Raw genomic sequence first — 17,645 nt, 5'->3', positions numbered from 1 at the left:
TACCCAATATGAGCTCTTTCTGCACCATTAATTAATTGCTCAAAATACAAGTGGAATCAAGTACAAACCGCCATGACAGTGTGGTTTGGTGCCTCTCTGCTCTAGCCTTTTCTCTTCTCTACAGAAAGACAGACAAAAGAAGGGCGGAGTAGAACAGGCAGCTTCTATCACTGGTGGCTTTAGGAATAGGGACTGGAGCCGTAAGGAAAAGAGTAGCTTTGGAAACAGGTGCCTGCTAACGCCTCCATCACCTCTCCTCAACTCTTTTTCTGCTGAAAATGGAAAGGAGAAGCAATACACACTGCAAGAGGCTACAACTTGATCAGTAATGTTTTTATTCCCTTTTTGTCAATGGTTTCATATTTAATAATTACTGTATTATTAATGCACTAACTACTTTTATAGTAGTTATTAAGTACACAGGAAACAAGGAGAAAATTTTCCTTTAACCTAACTCTCCAAAGGCTTTTTTAAAGCGTCAGATCAGATTTCAGAATATATACATATATATATTCTGATTTTTCAAATGTTCAATTATATGTGAAGCACATATCACAGTGGTATGCACCTAGCAGGCAGATGATATAACTGCTGCTGTCATTATTATTCTTACTAGTGATGGTCATAGTGGTGATGGTAGTAGCAGTAATTGTCATCATTGTTATTGTCAAGAAATGTGAAAGGAAACATTCTTTGTTGAACCATTATAATAATAGTAACATGGAGAACTTACTAACCGCCAGGAAAATACTGTTACTGCCCCCATTTTTAGGAGAACCAAGGCCTAGAGGAGTTAAGGAACTTGCCCAAGGTCATACTATGAGAAAAGGCCAAGAGACAGGAGTGGACTCTAATCAGTTTGTTTACAGCAGCAGCTGTCTTAGGCTATCTAATCATGTATGCCATTCAGTTGTTGAAACACCTACAATAATGACCCAACTGGGAAATGGATACTCCATAAAGTACTCCTAAATTGGCAAGTCAAGCCAAGCCAAGCCAAAATAAATAAATAAAAATCAAGGAAGAAGATTTTTGTTTGCTGATTTGTCCTTGTCTTTATATATCATGGCTGCAAGACAAGGCTGAAAAGGGAGTTTGAATGTAGGATATGGGATGAATAGACACAAAACCAAGCAACAATTTAAGAAACTGAAACAAAATAAAAACACCACCTCTCTCTTCAATTAAAAAAATCCAAACCTCACTTTAAATGTTAGATGAAAGGTAAAAATGAACAAAGAGTAAATTACTTCACAAAGAATAACAAAATTGCCCCTCGATATCTTCAGGGATTTGGTTATAGGACCCTGGTGGGTACCAAAATCGGCAGATGCTCGAGTCCCATATATTAAAAGGATAGTACAGTCGGCCCTCCGAATAGGCGGGTTGATTGAATCTGTGGATGCAGAACCCTTGGATACAGAGGGCTGGCTGTGCACACATACAGGAGAGGAAGCACAGGCCTGCCCCTAGACTCCAAAGCATCAGATCAATTGGCATCATGCCCCCTGACTTTGGGAATTCTCTTGCTGATACCCGTTTGTCCCCATTGTTTTCAACTTTAGAAGATGCAGTCATGTTTCATTAATTCATTATGTGGCAAATCTAGAAATCAAAAACATTCTTATCAACTCCCTAAAATATTAGGAATGTTTACATAACTCGTCCTATCTTCCTCCAATCTTTCCCCTTTCTAAAAGAAATTTAATTTTTCTAGTGAAGACAAGAGAAAGTTTTCTGAAGAATGATAAAAAGAAATGAATTTGAGACTGTATCTTCCTTGTCTTTCTTCTCACGTCCATGTAAAAAGAAGTAGTAGATTTCAGATATTGCCCAATCTATTACTGTTAAAAAGTTAACACAATTTAATTTCAATTTCCCTCATTCATCCATGGTGGGACACAATTTAGGTAGGTAGAAGTCACAAGAAAAAGACTACAATATTGATAATATGATATGAATTTACTAGAAATTTCATAAATACATTTCTTCTTGTAAAGATAATATCAATGCAAGCAGAAAAAAGTCTAGAAGTACATAAATAAACTATTAATATTTATCTATTGGGGTGGAGTTGGTTTGTTTTGTTTTGTTTTGTTTTTTGTGGTACGCGGGCCTCTCACTGCTGTGGCCTCTCCCGTCGCGGAGCACAGGCTCCGGACACGCAGGCTCAGCGACCATGGCTCATGGGCCCAGCCGCTCCACGGCATGTGGGATCTTCCCGGATCGGGGCACGAACCCGCGTCCCCTGCATCAGCAGGTGGACTCTCAACCACTGCGCCACCAGGGAAGCCCTGGAGTTGTTTTTAAATGATCTTTCTATTTCCTTATTGGTATCTTCCAATTTTTAAAGTAGTGAACAATATTATAACAATAAATGAAAAGGAAAATATCATATAGCAACTGAGTTAATCCCAACTCTATGACTATCCCTGAACAAGTAGTTTTAAAAATAAACTTATTACTCAAAGAGACAGTAAGAACAATGGAATTTGCAACGTGCACACCCCCACCGTCTTCCTGGTACTTTAGGATTCCAGGGGAAATAAAATTCATTCCAGTGTTTAGACCAAGAAACTCCCATTAAGAGTTGGCATTTCTACTACTACCTTCTAGCATAAGACTCCAAAGCATTTTTTCCCGGTTATGATACACTTGTACTGACCCAACCATCTCCCTCAACAAGTTCTTTTGACCAAGTAAAAATATTTTCAAGGTACTGCACTTGGGCTATTAATAAAGGTTGACTTTTAATACCAACTATCTGGAGAAGGTAAGCATTAATTTTTTTAAAAGTAGTTTTTAAAAGGTTTCATCACAGTTAGTGACTAGTAAGAACAAGACAAACTCTGATTTTCTTTAAAAAAATCATGTACAGTTGGCCTTTGGTAGCAGCGGGTTTCTGCACCTAACCATGAAATCAGTCCTCAGTTGGTTAAATCCGAGGACGCAGAAGCCGGCAGATGCGGAGGACCAACTATTCTAGCCATTTTAAATAAGGGACTTGAGCATCCGTGGATTTTGGTATCTGTGGGGTCCTGGAACAAATGCCCTGTCGATACCAAGGGAGAGCTGTAGGGTGTAAAAGAAAAAGAACTGAATCTAAGACACTAGGGTTGCCTGGTTTTAATAGCAAATTAGGTTATGGAGCAGGTAGATGGGAATATATATTTTTTAGAAGGTTTCAAATTTGTAGTTCCAAGGTTTGTCTACTGAAAAGTCCCAGAAGCAATGACAATTCAATAAACAGTAGGCACTTCCTAGTACTCTGTGGTTTCCTACTAGCATAGTCACTGAAAAGAATCAAGTCTCCTTGAAGGCTCCAATTCCAGGTCTGGGGCAGGAAATACCACATTTGGAACTACACACTATGTGGTTGGTTGAATCTGTGGTTACCAAGGACTGACTATGGGACTCGAGCATCTGTGGATTTTGGTATCTGCGGCAGGTCATGGAACTGACCCCCCCAGTGGATACTGTGGGACAACCGTATACACTATGATCCTTGAACATCTTGTGCCAGAAAGCAAAGAAGCTATCAGAGACTAATTGGTCATGTCAAAAGACATAGGAATCATCATGAAGGGTTCCCATGGGCCAAAGATGAGAGAAATTGAACATAAAAGAGAATAAATGCAATGGACTGAAGCACATTTAAAATATAAAATGCGCAAATTAATTTTGCCTTTCAAGTAGAAAAAGAGAACTCCTCTTGGGAAAAACAAACAAACAAAGCACCTGATTTCATGCTGCTAAAAGGAAAAGCAAAGAGTGAAACATTTATCCTGCTCTTCCTATACTCTGAAGAATCCAAACAGCCCTGGTTCTTGAGAGTTTTTATTTTTTTGATGAAGAATTCCAATTAATAAATGTAGAAAGAATGACAGAATTTTAAGATGATCACTTCGCAACCCTTAATGCAAAATTCATTTAGGCAATGAGAATAAGCGAAACCATTAGATAAAAGGTTGATGTGGAGGGGTCTGTCACCTCCTGAACCACTGAGCAAGTTTAGCATCACTAAAAGTGAGGCAATGAGACACCGTGTGCCTCCCCATGGGAGACAATATGAAGCACACACACTACCTAGGACGTATTCCTGCCAAAGGGTGTAAGGAATGTAGTCAAACTCTAGAGCTAACTTCCATTTATAGGATGGAGGACCAAGTTAAATGAAACCAAGTGGAAACAAGCAGATTCAGAAAGAGGGACAGGTAGACAGAGCAACTGATCCAGTTTCTGCAAGGAGAAAAAGTTATCTAGTTTGTAGGTAATGGAACTGGAATTCAAATTTAGACTCAAAAGCCCATGTTTCCCTCCCCCCCCCCACTAAACCAAGCTATTTGAAATAGAAAAAAAGGTGAGAGTGAAAATGATACATTCTGTTTGTGTGTGTGTGTATGTGTGTGTAGTTGTCTTCGGTTTGAATTTTTTTTTTAAGGCACAATTTATTGACTGTGCCAGGCATAGTACTAAATAGACAACTTCGTATAACTTGTCAGTGGTTTGTTATCTTTTTCTCTATAGATGTTGTCACCCACTTTCCAAAGTTTAACAATCATCCACCCAGGCAGGCAGCATTTATAGAAATCCCACTATTGAAGTGGTTAAGCACACAGGCTCTGGAGTCACGTGACCTTAATTCAAATCCTATACCTACTACCCTGCATGATATTGGGCAAGTTACTTAATCTCTCATCTGTAAAATGGGGTAGTACAATCAACATCATAGGTTTTTGTGAGAATACATGAGAAGTTATACACATATAATATTTTTAGAATAGTGCCTGGCACAAAATAAATGTGCAGAAAATGTTAGAAGTAATATGTGGGGTTTTTTTAAGCTTGTGCTACATCGAGGATACTAAGAAAAATTGAGGCACCTCCTTGTATGTGTTGGGCACAGCAGCAGATTTGAGGGCATTGTTCTGGGAACAAATGACCAGCAATGTAAAAGTTCCAAAAGCTGGTATTTGGTGGTATATACAATTCACTTATTAAGAAATTTTACAATCATACATACAAATCGTTATTGTCCCTTATAGCTATCAGATTCTTTGACTTCATATAAAAAAGTTACTTGTTATAGGCATTACTGCTTACATGTCCTTTCTCTGTCAAAAATATTCACTGATGAGAGTGATAATGTGTAACTACTAGAGCAAGAAATCAAACATGGTTCTTTCAAGTTCTCAAAGAGTCTATAATTCAAAATTAAAAACAAGCATTTATTCACAGTTCTCTCTTTTGTGCTTTTTGCATTTTATTTATTCTTTTAAATTGATATTTGTTGCTCTTAATTAAAATTAGTTGGGTCTAGTATTTGTCTGACTCCCCCATTAAATTGCAATCACCTGGGGGAAAATATTGTGTTTACAGCTGGAGTTGAGTTTAAAAAAAAAAGAATACATTGAGCTTTTTTGTGTCTTATCTAATTATACATTAAACAGGTTTGAAGAGATACTATCTCTTCCCAAGCACATTCCAAAAAAAGCACAAAATTAATGATGCATTCAAAGCAAAAGTGTTCTATTTCATTTTTATTCATCTTACTTGCTGAAAATCTTTAGAAAATGCAAACAGATTAAAACACAAAGATTCCAACCTTTTTTTAATAGTTCTGTACATTTAAATCTGGGTGACTTTCTTTTGACAGTTTCTGAAGCCAAAAGTATTTTAAGTACTGAAATAAAAACCTAGCCCTAGTAACTTTATTCTAAAATTAACTGTTTTTACCAATATACTTACAGATATGCAATACGTCTTAAATTGCCATAGAAATAATTACTGTCATATGCGAACTAATTTCATAATGATTATGTAAAAACTGTCAAAATTAAAAGATAAAGGACAATGCTATTTTTCCTTTGTGACAAGGAGTTACGTGTTACTCCTGGAAATTTTACTTTCTTCCTTGAAATACCAGAAATTCTTCTGTAAAATAAACACATCTCATCAAGACTCTCTGGAACTAGTATAATTACCAGAGGCAATTGCTGTGTTAGATCAAAGAAGCAAAACAATAATAGGCAACGTGTGACCTCTACCATGTCACCAGAGACCAATTTTTCAACAGGGAGAAGAGTCAATAATCCAGAACAGAAAACATTAAATAACCAGAAATGCTTCCAAAGTGTGGCTTACCACATCCATCAAGGCTGCCACACTCAGAGAGTTAGGAGTCTCTATGGTTTCCCAGAGAACAAACTTCTGGGGACTTATCACAACAATCATTAAAATCTGCATAAAGCACCAGAGGCAAAAACCAATTTCCCAAATGCAGAGTAGAATTTCAAAAGATACTACAATGATTTTCCAAATTTCATAGGATGCTTTAACAAGTATAAGGGGAAGAACAGATGATTAAAAATTTTTCATATAACATTCACCTAATTTTTCTTATTTACCTATCCCCACTTAATTTTCCTAAGAAATTGTTTGGAAATCAGGCTATGAACATTAACCGGATAAATATAATTAGTAAGAACACATTAAAGACTTCTGCAGGTTTTTTGTTTCGTTTTCATAATAATAAAACAAAACAGGGCTTTGGTCTCCTTTGTAATATATGTAGTTGACTAATAAGAATTATAAGGGTGCAAAGAGGGGCAAAGAAATTCCCACTCTCAGTAATTACAGTCAAATAGAAATACATTTAAAATTGACTTTTAAAAAGCACCACAAATAAAACTGTGCCTTGGAATCAGCAAAATCTGACTGATTTTCTTAGCTGCTACTGCTGTCTTCTTTCAAAATCAGATGTGAGTTAGGGACTGAACACACGTATCTGAATTATTTAACCTGCAAACACCCATTCAGCTGGTAATTCAGAGAGTAGTAAAAGAGGGGCTTAGCTTAAAAGAAAAAGCACTGGAAATTCAAAGCAACTGTGAACATTCTGGTCTTATAGGGATGTGTTATTCCTGCTGCCTTCATCTTTCCACTTGGTCATCTGCTCCTGTCTTTCCATCTTCTTATCTTATTAACATTGCTAATTGTATTTGTCAGTTTTGCCACAATTTCAATGCTACTTAAACAGCTGTGGGTTTTCTTTAGGCAATTATCAGTCACTACACTTAGGTTTCTACATTAGTTGTTGAAAGGCACTTTAACCTTGAAAAAATAGACACAGAGCACACTGTACTGTTAAGCCTTACACTTATGTACATGTGGCTTTAAAATGAATAATTATTTAAAAGGAGTTAAAAAATCACACACACAAGTAATTCAAACTTATTGTAAAGTTATACATTAGCAAGAAAATGCTTAACAAAGCCTATTCTATACTACTCATCATTTTATCTTTTCCTCTTTACTATACATATTGTAATACACACATTCTATGTCTAGGTACATGTATATAGTATATAAACTGGGCCATCAAAATACTGCCAAATTCCTCTACCTTTTACTACCTATCTGCCAGGCAACACCCTTCGAAAGTCTTCACAATCATATAAGTGGTATCTTGAAGTCATGGGCTGCATGGCAAAGAGTTCTTACCACATGCAGATTGCTCCACTTTCTCCATTTCCTTTCAAAGAGAAAATTATTTATTCTATTTGTTTTTCTTATTCTCTATTCTTGACTCTGACATTGTTTTTCTTCTTACTACTACAAAATGCACAAGAAACACAAGTCAGGGAGAAACCCAAGTTTTAAAGTTATTCATCAACTGATACCCATTTCTATGAAATACAACTAAATTAAAAAAACAAAACTTCTGTAATCCAAAAATAAATGGCACATGAAGTGCCATGTATTCCCTTTGTATGTTAAAATAAAATCAAAGAACTTTCTAGAGTTAAGTTTTGGCATTTTTAAAGGTTTATAATATCCTGCTTTGGGGTCAGTCAATAGCTTGTTAGAATAATTTTAAAATTAATGTAAGCTCATTCCTTACCCACCTCCCCTCCCCACCCCAAGACCTGCCACTTTCTGCTCCAAGGAAAGAAAAAGGTGGTATTTCAACAGTGTAAAATTCTTCACTGAGAGACAAACATTAAAATGATAAACATTTTGGAAAGCAAAGTACACTTCAAACCCTAACTGTTCTTTCAGACCTATATTGACTCTTATAGGAGTTGCCAACATTTGGTAAGGATTATCCTTCCATTAGACAAAAGCAAGCATTCCTTAGATAAATCAGGAGTTTTTGCCATGAGACTCATAAAACCTTTTCACAACACAGATTTTCAAGAGAATCCTTTAAGGTTTTAGGAGGCTGCTCCTTTTACTCAGTAACAAAATACACCCCATGGTGTCTCACTGACCCCACTCAGCTGTCCTTTGACCTCTTCAATTGTTGAAACCTAACTCCAGGGCCCGCAGAATTTGCCTCCCATATCAAAAAGGCAATGTTGCTTCCTCCTAGCACCTGGTGTAACAAAACGCAACAGTTCTCCCTCTCTCTGTCTCCTCTTCTCCTTCTCGGACCATTTTCCAGATGTTCCAGGCCCAAATGTTAAGCCAATACTAGGTTTCAGGATCTGCGTGGTCACCATGAAGGAACAAACAGGGACCCGGCTAAAGTGGCAATGACCCTCTTGTTCTTTTTGGCCTCAAAAGGATACGATGGGTCATAAAAGAGGAAAAGATCTTTGGCCTCTTTTGGAAATGCCAGGCTATTGAAGCACGTTTTAACTTCCAAAAGGAGGGAGCCAGTCTTGGGTTATGCCCTGAACAGACAAGAGTTACCTAAACAGTATTCCTAAATTCTAAATTCTAAGCAAACTTTTGATTTTCTTTGACATAGGAGGGAAAAAAATACAGTATCACCTTTTTTTTCTTTTCTAAATTAAAAGGCTTCCAAAAATAGAAAAAGAAAACTTTTATAAAACTTTTAAAACATACATCTCAGGATACTATTATATGATAAAAAGTTTAAATATATGTGGTCACTAGACATGGTTTGGGTTTTTCTGCAGAGGCCAATAATCTAGATGTCTCTCTTGTTAAACAACTTGAAAGATAAAACCACAAACAACAAAGAAGAATTGAGAACTGAACTCTTATTGTCTTAATTTAGGTATACAGGAAATATAACACAGAGGCTGTTGTAAGGAAAAAAAACCTTAGAGCTGAGAAAGTGTTTTGTTTTGGGTGTTTTTTTTGTTTTTGTTTTTGTTTTTTGGTGGAGAGGATGGGGGAGGGGAGAGGAAAGCAGGGAGGAGAGGAAACAGAAGGAGAGGAGCTCTTAGAAATATCTGCTTCATCAGTTTAAGTACCAAAGATAGTAGCTTTATCTAAATTCTAAATATATTCCAAAAAATATTTGATCTTAAAAAATTTGGAAGGGGGCATATATAATTGTACAATACCTTTGTTTATTTATTAACATTTTTGAATCACGTTCATGATTAAGTTGGGCTGTCAACACTTCAGGGAGCCTGTTGCCTAGATTTTACTTGTTTAAAGCTTTTTTGTACCTGCAAAAACATAAAAAATAATATATACGTAAAGACATGAGTTAATTTCCAAATGCATTATATTCCACAATATGTTAATTTAAATATTTACAATTCTACAAAAATTCCAATTAGAAATGGATTATCAAGCTCTTACACAACTCCATATATGTCATAAATGGCAAATACAGATATTCCTCCTTCTTAAATACTCCCCAAATGATCACTCATTATTCTATATACTCAAAAAGAATTTCTTTTCTGAAGAGTTCCCCCTACTAAATGTAAGTTGAATAAACCTGTTAAGTCTGCATTTTGGACAGGTGTTACCATAATGCTTAAAGCCCAGAGACTATTTTTATTTTCAGAAATGAAATTAGTGAAAGGTAATTTCCTTACCCTAAGGAGTTTGAGTTTTATAATCTTTGGTGCTTGACCAAAATTTACCTTCCCAAAGAAGTATCAAAAATTTAAGACATAACTAATATTGATTAAAATTATTCTTCTACTTTTTGAAATGAATGCTTTAATAATTTCCAAGGAAGAAAGACTGCAAGAATAAAAAGAGCTACAGTTTCCCACCCTTTTCAGTAGTTTATTCTTAGAAGAAATTAAAGTAAATAATTATAATTACATATAACTGGTTGAAAATTACAGTGTGCATATTATTCTCTCTGCTAGATTATAGTCAATATAAACTATTGCATGGAGAAAATAGAAAATACAGTTATAAGGCATCAAGTGAAATAAAAACTATTTGTCATTGTTTTTTACATAACTTAGAAGTGTTTCTATTTTGTTACTGGGTCTAAAAAGAAAAGAGGATTTTCCTAAGAATGTTCTAATTTCAAAATGTATATTTATGGCACTAAAACATTTAAAGTAATATTAACGTATATTTCTAAAAAAAAAGCTTTCATTTTATTCTCCTTTTATGCCAACTTGAAAGAGAGAAAAGAACCATTTTAGATTTTGAAATAAAAATATCTTACCTCTCTTACTGTCAGAAGAATGTCTTCAGGCAAAAGAACAATTAAAAATGCAAGTTGCAGATTTTCAATCTCATGTATTTTGCACCCACCCACCCACAAATAGACATCTTTTTGTAAGTCAGGATTCTTGCTCCCTCCATCCGAACCCAAGATTACCCCATATGGTCAGCAAGGTCAAACTGCATTACTGCCAATGAAACTATATGACTCCACAAGGACCTTAATGATTTTTAAAAAAGGTCAGTAATCCAATTCCAATTGCTTCAGAGTCTAAAATTGCTAATTTTTGGCCACGTGCTGCACACTTCACCTGCTAGTAATGACATTTTTGTATTTTCTTCTAATTACACTCAAAGCTAAGACCTTTGGCCCCGGGCCACAGACCCCTACTCAGGCTGCACACATTCTCTTAAACGACCTGATCCTTTGTTGTCACTCTTACTCTTTCATCTATTATTTACACCCATAGAGAAGGAAGATACTCCACCATTTGTATAGCTTAAAGCTTCTAATCATCTTAATTTCTTTGCCTTTCAACCTATGGTCTTTTTCATAGACGAATGCCAAAAAGTTTGACAAAATCATTTTTTTCAACCGCATACACACACCACCTTCCCCTGTCTTATTCCCCGGCCAACCTCCTTCCTGTTCCTTCTCTACTACAGAAGGGACTTTGTATCAGCTGGGATTCACAAATTTTGACTTTCACCAACAAAATGAATTTCTAAATATAATACAAAATCTCTGCCTTGTTCTCACAGATCGATAACGATTGTATTTCTCTCATCAAAGAGCCTATTAAATTAAGTGGAAGGTTACTTAAAATTACTTAATGTCTGCCCCCCAGCCTCCCTAAGGCATAAGCATAGAATTTTCAGAATTCCACTGCAAAAATATCAAAGAAACTTCAGTAAACAGTAAGGATGTTAGTTATGTAGCTGAAACTTTTCAAACATTTTATTATCTACAGATGCTCAAATGCTTACAAGAAAAGAAAAAAAAAGAAAAGAGGAAGGAAAGCATAACAAAAAATACATATAAAGAATATTTATCTGTAATATACTACAGATAAAAGAATTTGTAAATCTTTACCACATTTTAAAAGACTAGTTCTCCAAATAGCAAAATCCTTACATAAAACATTCTATATCTTTGTAATTTCCCAACACTTTTCCCACACTTAAAAAAAAAAATGTCCAGACACATTTTGAAAATCCAAAACACAGAATTGTTTACCATGATGCAGATGTCCCCTTCAGATCACGGCAGCCACCCCAAGACTCTGATTTCCAAGATGTTTATAAAAGGACATATGATCCATCTTTGCTCTCTCTTCCTCTATTGCTCAGCTTACTCTTGATTTCTAACAGTATTTCCTTGTTGTCTGTCCTCTCTGCAGACCCTGAAACCCCTTGTCTTTTCTTATTTTCACCATTTGCTTCAACCAGCAGTTCACTGGAGACCCATCCATCTTGTAATGCCTAAAGTGACAGATGCTCTCAGGAACCACCACACTGCTGAGTGAACAAAAGATAACATCACCTCTAGGAACTCCAGAGAGAAATACAACTGTAACCTTAAGACAGGGGCTGACTTGACAGACATTGGACCATAAACCTCTTCTAAGCAAAAAAGAAAACAATTGCCACACACACAAAAAAATCTGACACAATCAAAGGCAGAAAAGAGTGATTATTTGTGGATTGCCTTTTCACTCTGCAGCTCACTTTTCCCCCCTCAACGCTTTTATATTGGGGCAATTCACTTGCCAAGAGGCAAGAGAAGGTCTTGGGGAAAAAAGCCTTCCTCAAGTATCTTCTTTCATTCAACAATATTCAAAGTGAAATTCATTTACATGTGTGTTTCAGTAAATCTAAGGCTTATGATACAGCATCCTTAAGGCTGACCCATCTCGTTTGCATAAAGCAATATCTAGACTCAGAAATGCTGGCTCAGTTCTGCCGCTGTGAAAGGCATATGCATACTTTGCAAATTAAAAACACGTTAGAAATTAAAAAGCAATACATAACACAATGTCAACAATATGTGTAGCTCATAAAAGAAGCTCATCATTCATTCATCAGACAACCTCCAACTTGGGTTAAAGAGACAGTTAACAAGAGGATTCTGGGAAGGACTACAGCTCTTTTTTTTAACAAAGAAAAGGTCATATTAACATCTCCCAGCAACAAACTAATGACATGGATGCTGTAGATGCAGGGGACTCTGCTTGACATCATCTAGGTTTTTTTGGGTTTTGGTTTTCATTTTTTTAAGCATCTTACTTAAAATCTTCATGCAGCTAAAGGCAAATTTAGACTCTAACATTTAAATTTAATTTTAAATTAACTCTAACATTTAAATACAGTGAAGGGAAATTTTAGAAGAACAGAAAAACAACAACTGATTTGGAGGGCAATTAAGAACATTGTGATCAATGTCAATTATGAGGATTAACAACCCGTTTTTATAATAGATATCAAGGAACACAGAACTCTGCTGCAGCTAAATTCATTATCATTTTCAAACAGGGTAAATGATACAAATATCTTTGTTAAATCTAAAATAAAGAGTCAAGTGCTCAAGAAAAGTTCTGTCAACCTTATTTCTAAGAAGAAATGTCAGCATTTACAATGGCATTTCTTCAGTACAAATATTTTAATTTTTCTTTAAAATTTTTGCACACAAAAAAGAAAAATTTTCAACTTGATAAATCAACATATCTTTTCTTAAACATTGTTTTATGTTTCCTTTATTTCCTCAAACTCTTCAGTGTATCTGTACAAATAAGAAAATACAAATATTTCACAATCTCAGAATTTTCTGGTTTTTATTTTAATACTGGCAAAACATAATGCATATAAAATAATTAAATGAATATATACAATTAGGTAACTCAATGGGGAAAAGATTAAGTAATTACAGACTGCTTATCAATATATAAAGGACTTGTTCTAATATGGACTTGATCTTTAACTAGACAACTTTTTTAATACATATTGACCTTAGGTAATCCCCCCAAAACTCCTGGTCCAAAAGCACCACATCGTTCAACACTCTCAAACTTTGGCATTAATATCAAGAGAGAGACGTGACCTTGAAATGACAGTTCCATTGCAAAAACTCAAAAAAAGACCCAATTAAAAGATCTACTTTAAACACAATAGGATCAATATTGCATGCAAGAAAAGTACACCCCTGTGGAAAGTTCTTATTATCTGACTGATCAAAAACAAAACAAAACTTTTCTTTTTTCAGGGCCTCCTCCAGATCACAGTCAGTGCCAGAAATCCACACAGGAAAAAAATCCATCAAAATGAAACCCTAAAAGGGTTTACCCTTCACCATCCTATTTGCACTTCAAAACCCTGTAAGGCCTTCAGTTAAAGCCCAGGGCTGAACCATTTCAATAATAAGAGAGGTGGCCAGCAGTAATTTATCTCCCATTTGGCCTCTGGACAGAGCTGTAATGTCTAGGAAGCTTCCCTTCCCTGACTCGAACCCTCCCCCCAAGTCTCAACCTTCATTTGTGCAGCTTTGGATCTGCAATACCTTATAAACAACTCATATGCCCCTTCCAATCAGATGCAAGAACAGTTTGTAACTCAAGATTTGAGTACATTTTCTTGGCAATGCTTTCACAAAATGGAATGCTGCTGAGGTAATCAGAGCATTGAAAATACCAGGTTAAATTTCAGGTTCTCTTTGTTGTAATAAGTTGGAGAAGAAAGAAACTTCCTTAACTTCAGCCTTTTTCTTCTCACACATGTTGACTGTTGTCAGAACTTCTTAAACTTTTTCCAATTTATACCTTGATATCCTTTACATTTTGGGCTACATCAGCCAACTTCCTGCAGTGATGTTCATGTAAATTTAAATCCTTGCATTATAAAATATCTTAACAAATCCAAAAAAGTGGAGATTTCACAGGTCACAGACTCCTGGGTCAAAAAGACCTTAAAAACAGATATCAGACCACTATGACTCAACTGATTTATTCTACATTTGTTATCAAATTTGAACAGTAACTGTCATCACACGCACTCACCCAATTTTCCTCTAGTAAAATAAACACCAAACAACGTCAACAGTTATTTAAATTGAAATATAGGTCCCAGAAGTTATCATATGGGAAACAGTGAAGTTACTCCTTAAAAATGGAGAACATTTTGTCACTAGGCATGAATTTTCTATTTTAAAATTATGTTCATATGCTTGCTAGTATACAAAGAAGATGAAAAATATATGCACCCTTTCCCCTACCTGTTCATTGTTTTCTGTTTTCATTTCAATGACAGGAATTTGTTTTTCTAATTGATTCTGATAAATTCCATCTGAATGCCACATTAACAACTTGCCCTAAATGATTCCACTATAGTGATTCTGGTTTTATGAGATGAAAACTTTCAAGTTATTTCATCAACTTTATAAATTTAGAGACTCCACAGGCAAATATAAAAGCATTTCATTTAAACCCAATATCAGTTAAGAGAAGTTTAAAAGAATAAAATTAAATATATGACTGATAGTTGAAAATACAAGAAACAGATTTTTGTCAATTAAAAGAAAAGAATTATTTATGTTTTGGTGATATTTATCAATAAAAAATATTTTCTTCCATTAAAAAGGTACAACTAACTATCCTTACACCTTGTTAGCAAATATTTTTCATTTTCAGATCTCCAAATACCACAAATTCTAAGAAAACCAACTCTCAGAGCCAATGACTTTACTGCATGCTACCAGGTCAATGAATCTCAGATTTGTGTATGAGATAACATAAAAATTCAAACTGCATATATAAACCAAGAAAAATAGCTAACTGAAAAAACCTACGGGACATGAATTTTTATATAACTGAAACAAACTCTGTCACTAATAATAATATTCAGGAAAACAAATTTCTTAACCTACCACATGACATTAAAAAAATAAGCTTTCCTCAGAGTCAACAAGAGTAATTGATCCAGCACAGAGGAAATATTCAATCTTCATTAAATATTTATTCAGTGCAATAGGTTGTTAGATCTATTTAGACCTCAGAGAAGAAATAGTTCTTGTCTGGTAGGAATCAGGTCTTGGGAGAATTGAATGGAGATGAGAGGCAGTTCCTCAAGTCATGACACTATATTTCAAAATGACAACGCTAAAAACTGGAGGTGTGCTACAAAATGTATGCTGCTACTTTGAAATCAGGGACTTTCCTGGTGGCACAGTGGTTAAGAATCTGTTTGCCAATGCAGGGGACATGGGTTCGAGCCCTGGTCCGGGAAGATCCCACATGCTGCAGATCAACTAAGCCCCTGCGCCACAACTACTGAGCCTGCGCTCTAGAGCCCTCAAGCCACAGCTACTGAGCCCGTGTGGCACAACTACTGAAACCCACGCACCTAGAGCCTGTGCTCCACAACAAAAGAAGCCACCGCAATGAGAAGCCCGCGCACCGCAACGAAGAGTAGCCCCCGCTCGCCGCAACTAGAGAAAGCCCGCACAGCAACAAAGACCCAACACAGCCATAAATAAATAAATAAATAAGTAAATTTATTTTAAAAAAGGAAACTGATACTTTAAGGGAGTATTAATTTTAACAAGTTTCAGCTGGGTAAGTGAGCAACTTGATTTCCTATTAATGTAGCACAATAAGATTTGGATGTCCAACATCTGCGGTTCCCAACCCTCCGACCATAGACAAGTCACCTGTCTTCTCTGGGCCTGTTTCCATATCCATAAAATGAAGGATAAAAGTAATACATTTCCAGATCAAAAACACTATGGTTCTAATGGGGCAAGGGAAAAGATCCCATTCACAATGGCAACAACAAAAAGAACACTCAGGACTCATCTTAATGATGGACCTGTGATAATATTTTTTAAATTGCCAAAGTTGATTTGGGTGATTTAGTGAAAATTTACCCACAGAGAAATATGCTGAGTAGAGAAGCCTAATTGTAAAATTACTTGTTTCTCAAACAAAATAATAAACAACACAATTCCAATCAAAATAATAGTAGAATTTGGGGAGAACATTATGAAAACATCCATAAATTCATAAGGAAGATTATCAAAGAAAGATGGGAAAAACATCTTTTCAAAAAAAGTTATATATAAGGGGAGGCGAGTCAAAATAAATGTTAAATTATAACATAAGAGCTTTTGGCCATTAAATCCATGCCATTAAATCCAGTGAATATCTTTTGGTTCTCATCTAACATTCCTTCTGAGTATATTTCTTGAAATTTCCTTTCCTTCCACTGGATTTCACCTTACAACTTTCTGGCTTTCTCCCTTTCCTATGCTGCTTTTCAATTTCCTTTGCACTCCCATATTACACTACCCAGCAATGAAATGTTGGCATTCCACTGAGTCTAGTCTGTGGTAGCCATCTTCCAAGATGGCCCCAATGATTCCTGCCTCCTGTGTAATCCACTCCCACATCAAATCAGGGCTGACTTATGTGATCAATAAAATATGGAACAAGTGACAATGTATGATTTCCAAGGTCATAAAAGACATTGCAGTTTCTGCCTTGACCTCTTGGATCACTTGCTCTAAGACGGTGCAACCACTGTGTTGTAAGGACACCCAAGCAGCTCTCATTGGTCCTCGTAGGTAGGAACTGAGGCCTCCTGCCAACAACCAGGACCAACTTCCCTAGTTGCTCTCCTTGCCTCCTCTCTGGCACCCTCCAATCACTTCTCTGCATCACAGTGCAAATATAATCATGTCAACTCTTTGCTAAAGACTTTTGAAGTTTTATACTGCTGAGGATAAAAATCAATATTGGAAATGTCCCTGCCTATCTCTCCAGCCTTATCTTGCACTGTTCTCTTCCTAAAAGCGGTGCTCCAGCAACACTGACCAACCTTTAGACACTTATGTTCCCACTGCCTGTGATACCACCCATCCTTTTACTTTTGCCTACTTAAGTCACCTCATCCTTTAGATCCCAACTGAAGCACTGCTTCCCTAATCCCCTCAGCCCTTTGCTGAAAGCTCTCATAGAAACTTATTCATCTCCTGCTTAACTTTTAATTCACTTTTGAGCTATATAATTTGTATGATCAATTGTTTTAATGTTTGCCTTTCTTCCTAAATTCTAAGCTACATTGAAAGTAGGGACAATGTTTTTGGGGTTTTGCCTATTATTGAAATCACAGCACCTATTGTGGTGTCCTCCTACATAGCAGGCACTCAAAAATATTGTTTGAATAATTTAATAATTTAAAATATAGGGCCGGCACATGAA

At 35.8% G+C, this 17,645-nt stretch overlaps 1 protein-coding gene across 2 annotated transcripts in view; it reads right to left on the bottom strand.

Moving 5' to 3' along the window:
- Positions 1-17,645, bottom strand: part of GREB1L (GREB1 like retinoic acid receptor coactivator) — a 258,611-nt gene that overhangs the window by 122,229 nt on the left and 118,737 nt on the right. For both annotated transcript variants that reach the window (XM_081252044.1, XM_081252045.1), the window contains exon 2: positions 9,321-9,428. The gene's annotated coding sequence lies outside the window, so the exon portion shown is untranslated. The remainder of the gene's footprint in view (positions 1-9,320; positions 9,429-17,645) is intronic.

Source organism: Mesoplodon bidens (assembly GCF_964165515.1).
Source record: "Mesoplodon bidens genome assembly, chromosome: 13".
Taxonomy (NCBI): domain Eukaryota; kingdom Metazoa; phylum Chordata; class Mammalia; order Artiodactyla; family Ziphiidae; genus Mesoplodon; species Mesoplodon bidens.
Note: the sequence above shows the minus strand (reverse complement) of the source record. Positions and strands in the feature narration are given on the sequence as shown.